This window comes from Xylocopa sonorina, chromosome 1 (assembly GCF_050948175.1).
Source record: "Xylocopa sonorina isolate GNS202 chromosome 1, iyXylSono1_principal, whole genome shotgun sequence".
Taxonomy (NCBI): Eukaryota; Metazoa; Arthropoda; class Insecta; order Hymenoptera; family Apidae; genus Xylocopa; species Xylocopa sonorina.
The window spans coordinates 1958634-1973166 of NC_135193.1; the positions used below are offsets into that span (position 1 = coordinate 1958634).

The 14533-nt window shown below is 40.3% G+C and overlaps 2 protein-coding genes across 2 annotated transcripts in view; one reads left to right on the top strand and one right to left on the bottom strand.

Moving 5' to 3' along the window:
• Alars (alanine--tRNA ligase, cytoplasmic) overlaps window positions 1-10691 on the bottom strand; it is a 100340-nt gene extending 89649 nt beyond the window's left edge. The window contains exon 1 of the mRNA XM_076908217.1: window positions 10687-10691. The gene's annotated coding sequence lies outside the window, so the exon portion shown is untranslated. The remainder of the gene's footprint in view (window positions 1-10686) is intronic.
• Window positions 1-14533, top strand: part of Ptp36e (protein tyrosine phosphatase 36E) — a 61267-nt gene that overhangs the window by 16540 nt on the left and 30194 nt on the right. The gene's annotated exons all lie outside the window — the stretch shown is intronic.

The following is a 14533-nucleotide window of genomic DNA, read 5'->3' on the forward strand; positions in this document are numbered from 1 at the left end:
AGTGTATAAGTCCTGCGCGCAGCCTTGCTCGAGAGCTCTTTATTTTCATGTCAGTGACACAAACAGGTGAGGGCGATGTCACGGTGGGTTACGCGAGCGTAAGGAACGCACACCTGACATATTTCCCGTTTCATTCGTCCCATTTCCAACTGGACGGGACGCGCTGAACGATTATGTGAAACTTTTAAATCACGCGCACCACAAAACTTGGAAAATATTAAAATACCGCTCGCCCTGTCGTCAAAAAGCGAACGACGTGAAATTAATATTAGACGAAAGGGACGTAATATTAGACGTGGATGTTTGCGGGCAATCAATATTTACCGTCATCACCCTTTCACCAGGAAATTGCATACTCTCTGTCCTGCTCATTCACACTGTACATGTACGTTTCTGCGGATGAAACGTTCTCGTTTAATCGTTGGACAATATTACCAATATTTTAAAACGAGGATACTTCGGTTTTGAGGCTGTCTCAGAGAAAGAAAGAAATTGACCTTGTTGTTAAAAACGTTTATTACAAGTGTAAGAAAATGGTCAAAATAAGGCTCTATCAACATTGTGTGTTGTAATACAAGACATTTTAAGGTGCAGAGATGTTTCAAGTTTAAACTCGACTGTCTCCTTGCGCCTTTCGTAGACACCTTGTTGCCCTTCTTAGCTGGTCTTCAGGCCTAGGAAGCGATTGTTTCCTAGGAGAGTGGATGGCAATCGAGACGCCAATGTTGCAACCTACACCCTACGCCTCGATCCTCCATCGAGGCTTCAGAGTGTAAGGAAAGGGATTCTTGTAGCGTTTAAAATTTTCCAAGTTACAATAACACTTCGTAGATTTATTTGTCGTAGTTAAAATCTCTTTGTCTGCAAATGTTCATTTTTAGAGCGAGGCAAGTATCTGTTAATCCTTGTTTGTTGAAGGAACAAGTATGTCGTAGGCGGAGTACCCTCGATACAGAATCGAATTTTTGCTTGTTAAACTTTTCTTAATCGAAACCTCTATAACTTCAAGTTTCTTCCCCTTGAGAGCCGGGTTATCGATGTTTTGCTGTATCTAGTATGTCGCGAACTACCAACTTAAACTGCGGACAAACAATCTGTTTTTATCGTAAGTTACACATCTGAAAAAACATTTCGAGAAGCAAAGTCGAATGTGTTTTGTCGAAATCGTGAAAGGATTACGTAAAGCTACATTACCGGGGAAGGGAGGATGTTGAAGATCTAAAACAAAAGCTTGTCACAGGCTGCTACGGAAAATTGAAAAATCTGCCAAGACAATCCGGGCAATCGTTCAAGCGCGTTCCGTCTGGCCATTGGACGGTCCGTGACTCGCTGTCCTGATGGAACGTTTCAAAATTATGGTTGAAAATAAAATAGTTGACCCAGTGCCCGAGTCCCCTGTTCTCTTCCTCTGTGATGTCCATGTCACTGGTACGAACACGTGACGATTCGTGGAACACAAACGTTTCAAGTAGCGAAGAAATTCTATTCTGTCAAGTTTCTCAGTATTCCTACAATTTAAGTCCGCTGTCCATCTGCATTATCTCGGCTGGTGATGCGTACCGTGAACTTCTGACCGTTACATTATCTAGTAACTTTTTTGAGTTCAGTCCTATCTGATGACGAATTTGCGACACATTTGCTATTGAGCAGAAAACGCCGAAAGTTTGAAATACTAAATCCTTGAAATGAAAAATAGCAGAAAACGTTACTAACGAATACCGATTAAGTCCTACGACGTGAAACTTTGATGTCTCCATTTAGACTCGGTTTCGCGAGCACTCGTCGAACTTGGTCCCATCTCTAGTCTCGATTTGCGTGCACGCGGACGACGAAGCGACGAGATCCACGGGCGGGACGAAAGAAATACACGTCGAGGTGCATCCTCGGAGACATCTGCCCGATCATGAATTATTTTTAAACGCGACGTATGCGAGCCGTCAGGCACACGGAGGCCCTCGGTCGCGTCGTTCTTAGAACCGTGGCCGCCGGGATCGGTCGGTGGTCGGTCTCCTCTTCGTTGATCTTGACACGAATATGCCTTGTAACGTGGTAACGTCGAGCGTTGTCCCTTCTTCTGGCCTGTTCAGCTCCTGTCTCGATCAAAATAAAGCGACAGGGAATCACCGGGACGCTTGACTCATCCAATGCACAGACCATTCCATGGCAACGCATTCGACGACCACCTACGATTTTATTCAAATTCGAATATACCAGAGTTGGTACAAAGATAGGAGGGATTTAATTTATGTAGACATTTACCGTTGACGGTTTTCAATATTTTTCGCACGAAAATTATCTTCGTGTACGAATTTTTATTTGCACAGTTTTGCTAATTTTGATGTCTAATACTGGACCGTTAAACTTAACTTAACATTCATTTTGTATCCAATTAATGATCGTTAATATTTGCAACGAGAAATTTTATCGACAATTCTGAAACACTAATCTGAAATCTTCTCACTGATTGTCCGGTTTCAACTTTTTACGATGAACAAAGGGATTTCAACTCCATTACAATAGTTCTGTGCGATTCAACGACGTTTCCATTGTATATTTTTATTCAGCGGCCAGTTTTTACGGGAGAGTGAGAGAGAACACGGGAGTAGAATTTTTTAACTTCCATTGGCGGAGGTTGAATAGTCGCGTTTCCTTTCTCCTGTTTCATGGAAAACGCTCGACATTGTTGCGCCGATATCGCTTCTGGGATAATATTTGCTTTACCATCGGGCGATTCCTGTGCGTAAACACGGAAATCTTTACAAAAGCCGGGATATTTTCCATTTTTCAATCAACGAACAATTGAATGTTCCGTAACCTGTTTTTTTCTATTCATAAACCGTTGTCAATGTGGGAAGCCTTTTCCAATTCGCCTAATAAAAAGTGTAATAAAATTTGTAAATATTGTTACACTTTTATATCGTTTGAAACAGGAAGAGAGACGTAGGTGCGCGTTATGGGGGAGAATTTTAAAAAACGAAATAGAAGAGAACGGAAATAGAAGAGAACGGAAATAGAAGAGAACGTAATCTTTTTCAAAATTGACGGGCGAAAATAAAAAGTTAATTCTACAGTTTGAAGAGATACGTTTGAAGCACGGTAGTGAGGAAAAAAATGTTGTACGGTACTGAAATAATCGAAATTTACGTTTCGTGTTACGGCGAGATAATATAATTTACAACTTTCGCCTCGGGTGTCAATTGAGCTGGCTATTAAACACTTTAGGATTGATTATTATCATCCCTGCCCGAAACGATCAAACGATTATATAACTATATTTAGGGTGGAATGATCAATTTGTTTAACAGAGGCGAATCGTGTATAAATAAAATGGATTAGATTATTTTTCGTTAAACCAAAACTAAGATTTTTATTAAACATAAGAGTTTCTTACAGCACTATTACGCCTTAGAAATGATTTGGAATCATAATATCGCAATCGATGAAATTCGTGGTTCGATCAAAACGTTTACTGTTTTCACATATTTTTTAAATATAAATAAGGAAAAATATATATTTGATCATTTTGTTATGAAATTAGTTTATGTAATTTCTCTTCTCTGATACTTCGAATATTCTTCTTCATTGTGAACGAACAAAAAAGTTATAATGTACATGTAGTCGTTCCCAATAGATAGTTCTAACGGTCCCCGATCTGGTGGGTTTCGCGAATAATCAGAGAGGCACGCACGACTAACCACAGAAGCCATTAACCCATTTTTTAGCCCCGCGTGGAAAACTAGGGACGTGTCGCGTTGCCGCGGCTGAGAATGGCCCTCGGACAACGAGAGGATGGAAAAAGTGTCGACGAACGACAAACAATATTTTTTTGCGCCTCTCCAGCAGGGACCGCTGAACGAGATTGAATGACATCTAGCTCCCGCACTCCGCTCCTTTTTTCTTTCATTTCGCGCCGTTTCACTTGCGATCCCCGTCTTCATCCCTGGTTCTTTCGCCTTTTTCTTCTCCCGGCTGCTACCCTTCTGGGGATATCTTTCTTGTTCGCTGACGAGAACGATGACCGTCGGTGAGAAGGCCAAGTCCATAAACGTTTACGTTTGTTCGAACGTGGCGTGAAAAAACGAAAAAAAGATGCGGGAGGGCCGATCGGTAGATTAAACTGTTCCGATCGTTGGGCTTTGTATTATTGGGAAACGCCGACGTATGGGGTGACGATACGATAGTGATAGGATACATACTGCGGAACGTTGTTTGCTTCGCGCTGTTGCTCCCTTTTCAGAGGTGGAATTAAAGCTTAACACCCCGTTCCCGCTGCCGGAGCGGGCCTATCGCGTTTGGAGTAGAACTGTACGCGATACGGTAATTGGAATTGTAGCTTTCGAACATTCGCTTCTTACTGTTTCGCACTGTAGAGCGTCCATTTTCAAATATTGTTTAAAATTCTATATTACGCTGATTATTGTCTGTCTACTACGAAATACTTCGTGCCACGCGTTATGGAACGCGCGCGTCGCTATTTCTATCCCCTTATATTTGGATAAGCGTTAATAACAGCGAAAATAATAACAGCGTCCGGTGCCGGGCGAAAATTAACGATTACCCTTCACCGTGCGTAACGAGGTCTGCTTGAGCGTTGAAACCACCGTGCAACAATGTTGTTGTATTCGGGTTCGATCGCGGATCAGCTTGACGCGTTACACGAACGAGGGTGGATCGATCGATCCTCGCGTAACCGAGTCGTTGCCCGCAGCCCGGATACTCGAGATTTCGCCGTTGGAATTGTTGAATGATCATGAAAGTCATATTTGTTTTTTTCGCTTCAAGACATATCAAGGTTTGCGTTCGATCGAATTAATAAATATTTTTGCGCAAGATAATGGCAATACCAGATTCATAAACTGGAACCAGAACCACTCTCATAATCAAGGGCATATTTATGGATGCGATAGTAAATAATGGTTTTCGTTTCTTTTCCACACCGCAGGTGAGCCGATTGGGTTTCGTTGATCGACGTTCGGTTATTTTTAACGATGATTCACTCGAGCCACGGTGCTCCGTAATAGAGGATTGTTATTTTAATATTTCACGTGTAATTTCACGTAACATGGTTAAGAGACGGGCTTGTTTTAATAAATGGTCCTGCCGACCGAGCTGAACGGCTCTAGATGAAACTGTGATATAGTAGGACAGTGATTAATGAAATATTTCTTTATACATATGGAGCCGCGCGTTGATCGTTGCACGCCGATCAATCTTAATAGAGGCGGGAAGTTCGAGGAAGAGCGAAGTGTACCGGTGGAATAATGTTTAAAAAACGGCAGGAACAATAACGTTGAAATAAAAATTGATGGTAGAGTGGTAGAAGGAATTTTGACTGCTTTATTGTTAAAAATTGAAGAAACCTTTCTTTCACGTCGAAACGTTCGACAAATTAAATGTTCGATTTCGCAAAATTTCGTTGCTCTCGAACGAAACATTAGGAATATTCCATTTCGTAGCGCTCCGAACCTTTACCAATTGCTCAGACGTCCCCTGTTTCTACCTGTAACACGTTATCCGTGAAACGGCGTGCCACTTAACTGGCGCGGGCGCGGGCGCTTCTTAATCGTGGCAAGGTCTCGGGGGCCTGGCTCCTGTTGGCCCTGTCGCGTTCCAGTGAAAGAGCTACTATACACCCGGAGCTGCCGGTATTATGCAGTAATTGGCTTTACTTGGCACCGGGACAAGTTCGCATTTAGCCGGCCGCGAGGCATCGCGCGCTGCCACTTGGAATTCCTTCGCCTCGAACCCGACGCGCTGGGAACGCGAACGATGCGTAGCTTCTCCACTCGCGACTCACGCACCATCCTTCTCCACGGGATAATACACAGCGAATTTTCGGGCTGACACGACGTGGGGTGACGCGACCCATCTGCTTCTCTAAAGTGCGATCCACCGGTTGATCGGATCTGTCAGGTTCTCGAACGTTGTCTCGTTCAATTTCGACTGCTCCGAAACGGTGCCCGTTTCGCTCGGAATACGCGTGGCGTGCGACTGAAGCGTTGGAATGGCTGCGACGCGACCTAAGTTTTACTTGCCTTTTTCCCTTTTTTTCTCTTTCTTCGACTTATTCCTATATTTATATGTATTTGGTTGCTGGAATGTTTAACAACATTGTAGGATATTTATTAATTAAGGACAATTACAATGTTTTAGAAATCGTTGGATAGTTCTTTACAACTGAGATTATGAGATTATTACTCTAAAGACGGGTGATGAACAACTGATTCGTCGTTTTAAAACGTTTAGGCGAAAAACTCGTTCATTCTGCACATTCGCTCTCGCTCGCATTCTTCCAGAATATTCCACATACAACATAACATTTGAAACCCTAATTATTGATTAACTTTTAATCAAAATAATTTCATTTTCACTTTCAACGTAATAGAAATTTGCTTACGTAGTGATCAAGAACTCAGCCTTCGATTTCAATTCATCTTTATATGGAGAATTAATTGTTTTTTTTCTTTTTTAATTGAATGCCGTATGGAAGTTAAACATTTCAAACGAAATGTCCGTTAACAGACAAAATAAATAGCTCGATCGAACGATATTAAAAAAGGATATTCTCCCAAAAAAGATGAAATATAAAATTTCAAAAATATTTTTTATTCGATCAGTTGCATCGAACTCGTCGGGATACCAATTTAATGCCTCCTATTTATTTTAAAGCCGCTCGTACATATTTCCCGCGTTCGTTCCCGAATTCCGATCCATTACACAGCTCTAATTGAATATTCACGTCGCCATGGCGCGCTATTACTCGCGACACTGGATATCCTTTGCTCTTCCTGCGAGTGTAGATTCCACCGGGAATCCCCTCTAAAGGAAAAGAATTGAAGCAGCACGAGCGAAAAATTCCGCGAGGAAAAGGGGAACTTGATAAAGTTTCGCTGAGAGACAGAGAGAAATATCGGGAGGAGCAGAAAGAAAGGTAATTGAATTGCTACGACTCTGAATTTAACGAGTTTTTCTACGTCCATACTCGTATTCCAAAGCGACGGGGTTTCATTGTCTCTTTCGAATCATCGCTTGTTAATTGTCCTAATCCTTTTTTTTCGTGTACACACATACGGGTGTTTGCGAAAAAAGTGGAAACATTTTGGGGGCTTTTTTAAAAATTTCTTTCTATTTTCCCACTACTCATTTTTAATCGAATTATTGCATGTATCAAAGTTATCAAGGCATATATCAAGTAATTACGAAGTTTCACTGTTTTAGAATGTATCTTTTTCTCAGCTACCTTCACTTTTCGCCCGTTTCTGTTATCCTCACTTACTGTCGCTGCGAAGCCAGTTACCGAAGCTTAGCTTGAGATTAATCAGACGCGAAAATCTAATCGCATACCCAAAGAAGTTACACGCGTCCCGTCACAAATTGAGTTTACCGTACATTCAGGCATCGGCACAACATCTACTAATGCGATTTTCGCAAAGAAGCTTTATGTTACTTCACCGTTCACCTTCGAACAGAGTCCTCGCGCGTAATTTCTTTTATTAATTAGAAAATATGAAACGAGCAACGGCGGTATCTCGAACGAAGCCTGAAGCTTCTTGCTGGCGTTGAAATTCTCGTAGCCGACGAGAAAAACATCTGAATCGAATCGAACGGTGTTCACGGTAATTTGAATCGAAATTAGAAAGACAACAACGATGTCGCTAATTGGATACAGCAATCAACGGCGTTCCCCTCCGCGAAAATTGCTCGTTTTTGAAGGCACCGCGAGATTTAACTCGATCTTGCAATCAGAGGTTATATTATTGACTTGACACAAGGAATGTCGAATTAATATAACCTCTCGTGTATCCGTATACATGTATATATGTGTTCGTACCGCATATAGATGGATGGGCAATGTATAGTTTGTATATGGATGAAATTTCACTAATTAACAACGGATGAGCAAACACGAGCTCACCGATGGATACGGCCGCGTTGTTTTATGAAGCCTCATCGTGTTTGCCTTAATAATGGTAATTAGACATAATGAACCTTTAAATTATTCATGATCGCTCAGCGGAAGCGAATAATGGAAATTCGAAGAAAATCAATCGGGTTAATTTCGCTTTTATGCGAACACCGCGCATAATATACGTGTTGCAATTGTCTGGTGTTTCACGATTCGTTGCTACGATCGGTGAAAATTATATTTTCCAAACGCGAAATATCAATTGACGTAGAGTTTAAACAATCACGGGAGAAACATAGAAACGAAAACAGGAATGAAAAATTATCAAATCGTGTTCAGGACTGTTTAGACGCAGGCAAATCAAATGTTCAATACGATTTTATTTAATATTTAATGGTGTTTAAGTGGTTAGATAAATGAGAAAGTATACTAAAAGATAATGCGCGCAGATTCGTTGGCATTACATTTTAGTAGGAAATGTGAAATTGATTGGGTTCGAGCGTTCCCTAGATAGGGTGACTCGTTACGTTGTTATTTCTTGCGTCAGTATGACCGAAGTTTAGAGATTCCAAAGCTATTGGGTTCAGTCGAAATTAGTGTACACGTCGATACATACGCTTTCACTCTATCCGAAGTCAAATCGAATTCCTGTCGAGCGTTCGTAATGTAGCAGCCTTGGAACGTGAGTGTGTACAGTGGATTACTACTGAACTACCCTCGCGTTTATGCTGCGTTCGAGTCGAAAGGAACGGCCTCGCAGTCAGAGTAGATCAGTTCGATTCCCCTTTAGTTTCTACTAAATTTCAGTTTCTCATAAGACGGTGCGAATTAACGCGTTATAGGGGGGTTTGACTTGACTACTACCCCTTATTTCAGGCCTCGAATAAAGGATCCATCTAAGCCACCCGTCCGGTCCTCACACTCTCTACTTCCCTCTTTTACACTCACTCTTCCTTACCTCTATCTGTTCATCATCATTTTACCTTACCACGTAATAGACGCGCTTAAATCTGCGATGCATGGCACTATCTTGTACGTTCAAGTATAAACTTAAAGAACAGAGTTCAAATTCTCATTAGATCTTAATACTCTCTCTCTCTCTCTCTCTCTCTCTCTCTCTCTCTTTCTCCCTCTCTCTCTCTCTCTCTCCCTCTCTCTCTCTCTCTCTCTCTCTCTCTCTCTCTCTCTGCGACTAAAGAGATTCTCGTGTGTCAACAATTTCATATTTCGAAGGACAATATTTAGTCGCTTTGCCTTTTGTGCACCGCCAAGTTGAAATCTCGACAGATTTCGAGCACACTTCCATCGGAAGCTTCTACTGAAATTTTTGTAGATAATAAATCGCGTTATAAAGTAGGAACTGTATTTTCAACCGAAGCTGAATTTGCAATGCAGTGTATTTTCATGTACATTCATGTACGTGCATTTTATTCAAGGAACACGCGAAGCCAAATTTTCTATACAATCTTCTTTTAATCTAATTTAAAAATCAATAGAGAAATCTCAGTTTCATTGGTTCAGATAGCCAGCGATACGGAAAAAAGTTTGTCTCGTCTTTACGGTGCTATCGTATGAAGTTATACGACACGGAGAAGGCATTTACCGAAAAAGACGTGTAATGAGGGAAAAAGGAAGGATAGACTGGTTTCATCTCGATATTGTTTGCTAGTCTCATCAGTGGAACCACTGCAGACGATCCTTATCCCGAATACTTGGAATGCAGGACTTTAGAAATTGTATATTCTACAGAATTAATTGTTAAATTTACAATACCGAGTCCCAACACAAGATTTGAATGGTCCATCGATAAAAAGTATTCGATCGGATCGAATACCAGCTAAATTTACTCCGCTGTCATTTTTCAAAGTTCTCCGAGTTTAATTTTCCCGTTAATATTTTCCCTCATGCGGGACTCAATCACGCAATCAGAAGGTTTATTGCCAGAAGGGGACATTGTAACGAATATTAAATCGTTCGAGAGCGGCTGCCCGGTCAATTTGGTAATGTCCTCGTTCGTTATGCGACTCGCGTCGCGTGATGCAGTACACGATCGTACATAGAGCGCGTAGCCGATTATAAGGTAGTGGGCGTGTATGGACATGCGTGTTACACCAACCGTAACGCAAATACAAGCGAGATTGGCGAGAATCTACCGAGCCGTGACACATGACTACTCATTCGTTGTAGCCGATAGCACCGATTAGAATTTCGGAAATCGACAGTAATTTCGATTACTTCGTTTTTCGAATGTTTCAGTTACCGAATTTTTTTACAATCAAGATATATGCGTATAATTTCAGTTATTAGATTTACTTTCTTCTTTTTTTATTCAATTTATAACATTTATTGGAAAGATAAAGATAGTCGAATTAATGCCAATTAGATCAGAAATCTAATATGTATTGTTAACGAATCGAGGATTCTAATTGGTTCTTACTTGACAACTTCTGAAATAGGAACGATAACTTTCCAGCAGGAATTCAGTGTCTAAGAGATAAAAGGACTACTTAATTTCCTGCCGTTCAAAGGTATTTATTAAAATCGTTGAACCAATGTAAAGGTAAAAGTTAATTACTATAATAGCAGATTTAATTGAACCTTTTCTAGTCAGAAAAGCTTAACTCCTTATATGAAACGACATAAGGTATTAATATTAAATTATTCACTAATTGTATTGAATAATATAATATCACATTGAACATTTCATATGTTTATTAAATACAATAAGTGTATACTAATATCTGTATTGGAAAAGTCTTGTCCTGCGGACAATCAACAACTTCCTTTATTTACCTTTGCACTCGTGAACTATTTCGCATTGTAATCTAGTATAGTTATGCAGTAAAATTTACATTCGCATCTGTGTTTACTTAACAAAATTATATTGTAAATCCCTTTATTCGAGAACTTTAATTCCACACGATTCCAATTTAGGGGAACAAAATCGTACGGTGACCCTAGCTCGCGGCCCGTTTTCAACCATTTCGAACCTACCCCTAATCGACAAAAATCTACCAGTGACGTCACTTGCGAGGATTGACGGAAATCATTCTCTTCTTCAGACGATCGAGGTCGTTTCGCCCATCGTTTCTTTAGACCCTGAAACGGTCGATCTTGAGAGGAACCGTAATTTCGTGCGCTGCCATTTTCCACACACTTTTTCTTCTTTACCCCACCCGTACAAAGGGAGAGAAAGAGACAAAGACACTCTCAGCGTCCGCATATTACCTCGGCTTTAGCGAAATACCCGGCCGCGATGAAATTGGAAATACTTTCGGCATTCCTCATTTTCAAACGCAGGGTTTTAACTTTTCGTGAATCGTTTGCGAGCTGTTCGATACCAAACCGAAAGCGCCGTTTAACCCACCACCCTCTTGCACCCAGCTATGGTCGTTTGTTTACGCGCGGTTCACGCGCCATTAAAACGATTGCTTGTTTCCCGCTGGTTTCTCCATCTTTTCTGTTGGCCATTCCGGATACGCGATACGACGCGGGACGCGCTCTTTCAATTAACCCGCGCTTTGCGTTCGATTATCGGTACATATTTTGTAGGGACTCACGCGGTTCGGTAGGGCTTCGCTACGCGAAATTAACCGGCGGTCGACGGCTGCTTCGCAACTGGTCCAAGTACCAATTAACTTCGACAATGTCACGAACGATGTTTCCGAAAAATTGATTTTACGCGGTTAAAAGTGCTTTCCGTGATTGCTTTTGTTTCGAGATTATATCATAACGGTCAAATGCCCGATGGAATTTTTATAGAATAGAATCTACGAAATAGATTAACAATTGTTACTCTTTCAATGTATTTTTTATTATTCTCTCTGTTCATTTTATACCATTGTTTATTACTTTTTTTTACAATCTAATCGTTATCAACGAATGATAAGGTCAGGTTGTAAACGATTAATCAACCTCGCATAGAATCAAGTAAAATTTGATTTGTTCAGACAGTGAAAGGTCTGTTGCGATTCCTGCAATTTGGAAGGCGATCATTAGCGGATAATCGATCGTTAAATCGACCCACTCTCGTTAATCGTACCATCGTTAAATTGCTTCGCGACGTCTGGACTCGCATCCCCATTATCGGCCCCGGGGAAATCGCCATGAAGCAACGCGGAAGTGATCGATCACCATAGTTCTCGAATTGTGACGATCGTGCATGGTCGGTATGATGTTCACTCGGGTAATTTGCCGTTAAAATTGTATTTATATATATTTATATAATTCGGGAACAGATGACCGATCGGTATTTAAATCAACTTTCGGTTAGTATTTTATTACCAAAATGGTTTGTATAAAGATACGATACTGTCAGTTACGTTACTTAGTTTAATTAATGAACGGACAATATAAAGCGGAGAAAATACGGTATTAAACCAATTCAATTATAGACTCGTTGTAAGTCGAGAAATAATTACGTTCTTGATCAATTGGTATTTGTTCAGCTGCCAGTGGAGACTTCAAAGGATACCGACCCTTCGTATTTAAATACTGACCAGTAAAGTACAAGCCTATAGATTCTGAATGCGAGCTTGAAACTTTCTGTGATCCTGCCGGTGGTTTCTGAAGCCGCGCGGTATCATTTCGGGGGTGAAATGCGAAATTCGTGTAAGCTTCAATCGGTCCTTTTTTAATGCTTGCAAGTTTTTCAATTTCGTGGAAAATGTTTGAGCAATATTTTTTTCTGGCGTTACGAATATTTTTTGCGCTCGTATAACGCAATATACAGTTAAATAAATTATTTAAAAATAATTCTTTAATTTCAATGGATCAATTAAATTCGTTGAATAGGTGAATAATTTTTTCGCGTAGCACTAATTATCCCCTTACGGCTCTCTACGTATTAGAGACAGATGAAATTTTCCTTAGTTAAGTAACAAATAAAATTACCGTAGCTTGGAGTAATTTCAGGTAATTCTGTTTAGTGAAATCATGGGTCGTCGAATAAAATTAACCGAAGTTACACAAAGCTTTGTACAGGTATATGATAAATCGGGTGGGCACGACCCAATTTGTTTTAAGCAATCACACGTCGCACATCGTAATTTTTACCGGCGTTAAACTAACATGTTTAAAGTAAATAAGTAACTTTGCAAAAGTAAGTATATACGACGTGACGACATCAAGATGAAGTAAACATCTTTTATTTTTCGAAATCGACGCAAGTACTGGGTTGATCAAAAAGTTCGTGCCGATTTTTAAGGGAAGTCGAAACCTAGCAGGTGGAAATTTTGGTACATATTTATTAAGTTATATGGGTACTACTCTATTCCGCAACATTTCTCCATCTTTTTCGCAACTTGAAAATTCCGTCCTTTAACTTTCCTGTATGATTTTTTATCTCGACCAGAGAGTTAAAGTTCAGGCATTTAATTAATAATTGCATCCATTTCGGAAGCATTTTCAGTAACTATTTCCGAATGATCGAACGAGCAAAACTAATGAATATTTATTATTCACGATTCGTTTTCGGTATGTGTGTGTGTGTTTTTTTTTTTTTTAAGAAACTCGGTCATAGAATGAAAGAATCGGAATGCGATAACTTACATTTCCTTTTAAGTCCGTAAATATTGTATTAACGCCCTGCGTTCGAAAAATATCATTATTTTTTGACAGAATGTTGGAAACGAATTATTATTTAGAATTTTCTCAATGTATTCTATTCTTGTGTTACAAATACAAAGGCAACGTTCGTTTAGCTTCAAAGTAACTTTATCCTATTGTTCTTTTTGTAGCCAAAACTAATTATCGATATAACACATTCAACACTGTTACGCGTGTGTATCACAGCACAAAGCTACGTTTACACCTGCGCCGTAACTCACGCCGAACACAATTACTGCTCTAGAAGTGCCAATTTTCACGAGCTTATGGTCGATGAAATGTAAAAAGCGTGCGTAAATTGGAGGTTTAATTACGGGTTGTGTTCGCGTTAGGAGACCAAAATGTACGCAGAAATGGGAATACGCCCGGCTATTTATTCCATCGATGGATTCGTTTACGGTGTGTTCCCTGTTGAAAATCACGCAATCGTTGGTTGCTCGTCAATACAGATGTTGAATAGGAAAAATACAATTAAACGCCACTCGATTTGTCGCTCATTTGACCGTTTAATTAACGGGAAATCTGTTATTCCGCGTTGTTTGTTTTCACATTGATATTTGAAATATTGGACGAGCGTCGAAGGAGGAGTCTTACTTCAATAGACTCAACTCTAAATTTCTTTATATAAATAATGTATCTACTTTATGTTTAATCGATACTAGTCTTAGAATATTTCTTCGACGTTCAATACGACTAAACCTCGTCTAATAGCTATTGTCAAGTAAAGCATTAAAAATGAGGATCGTTACAAGTTCTAGGCCCTAATTTCTGTGCCGTAAAAACTTGAAAGCGTACTCGAAGCACGTAAACGGCAAGTTCGCGTCGGTAAAACGTAGTAACCACCACCGATTGATCAATTTCAACAGCGCATCATTCGGTTAATTGGACGATCGTGTCAAGCTTGGCACGCCGCACGCGAAACCAAAGGCGTTACATCGTAATGGCGACGCGGCGCGGCCGGTTACGAGTAAAAGGGAGCGTTCGATGACCAAAACGGGACCGAGTGCCGTTTCGAGCGGT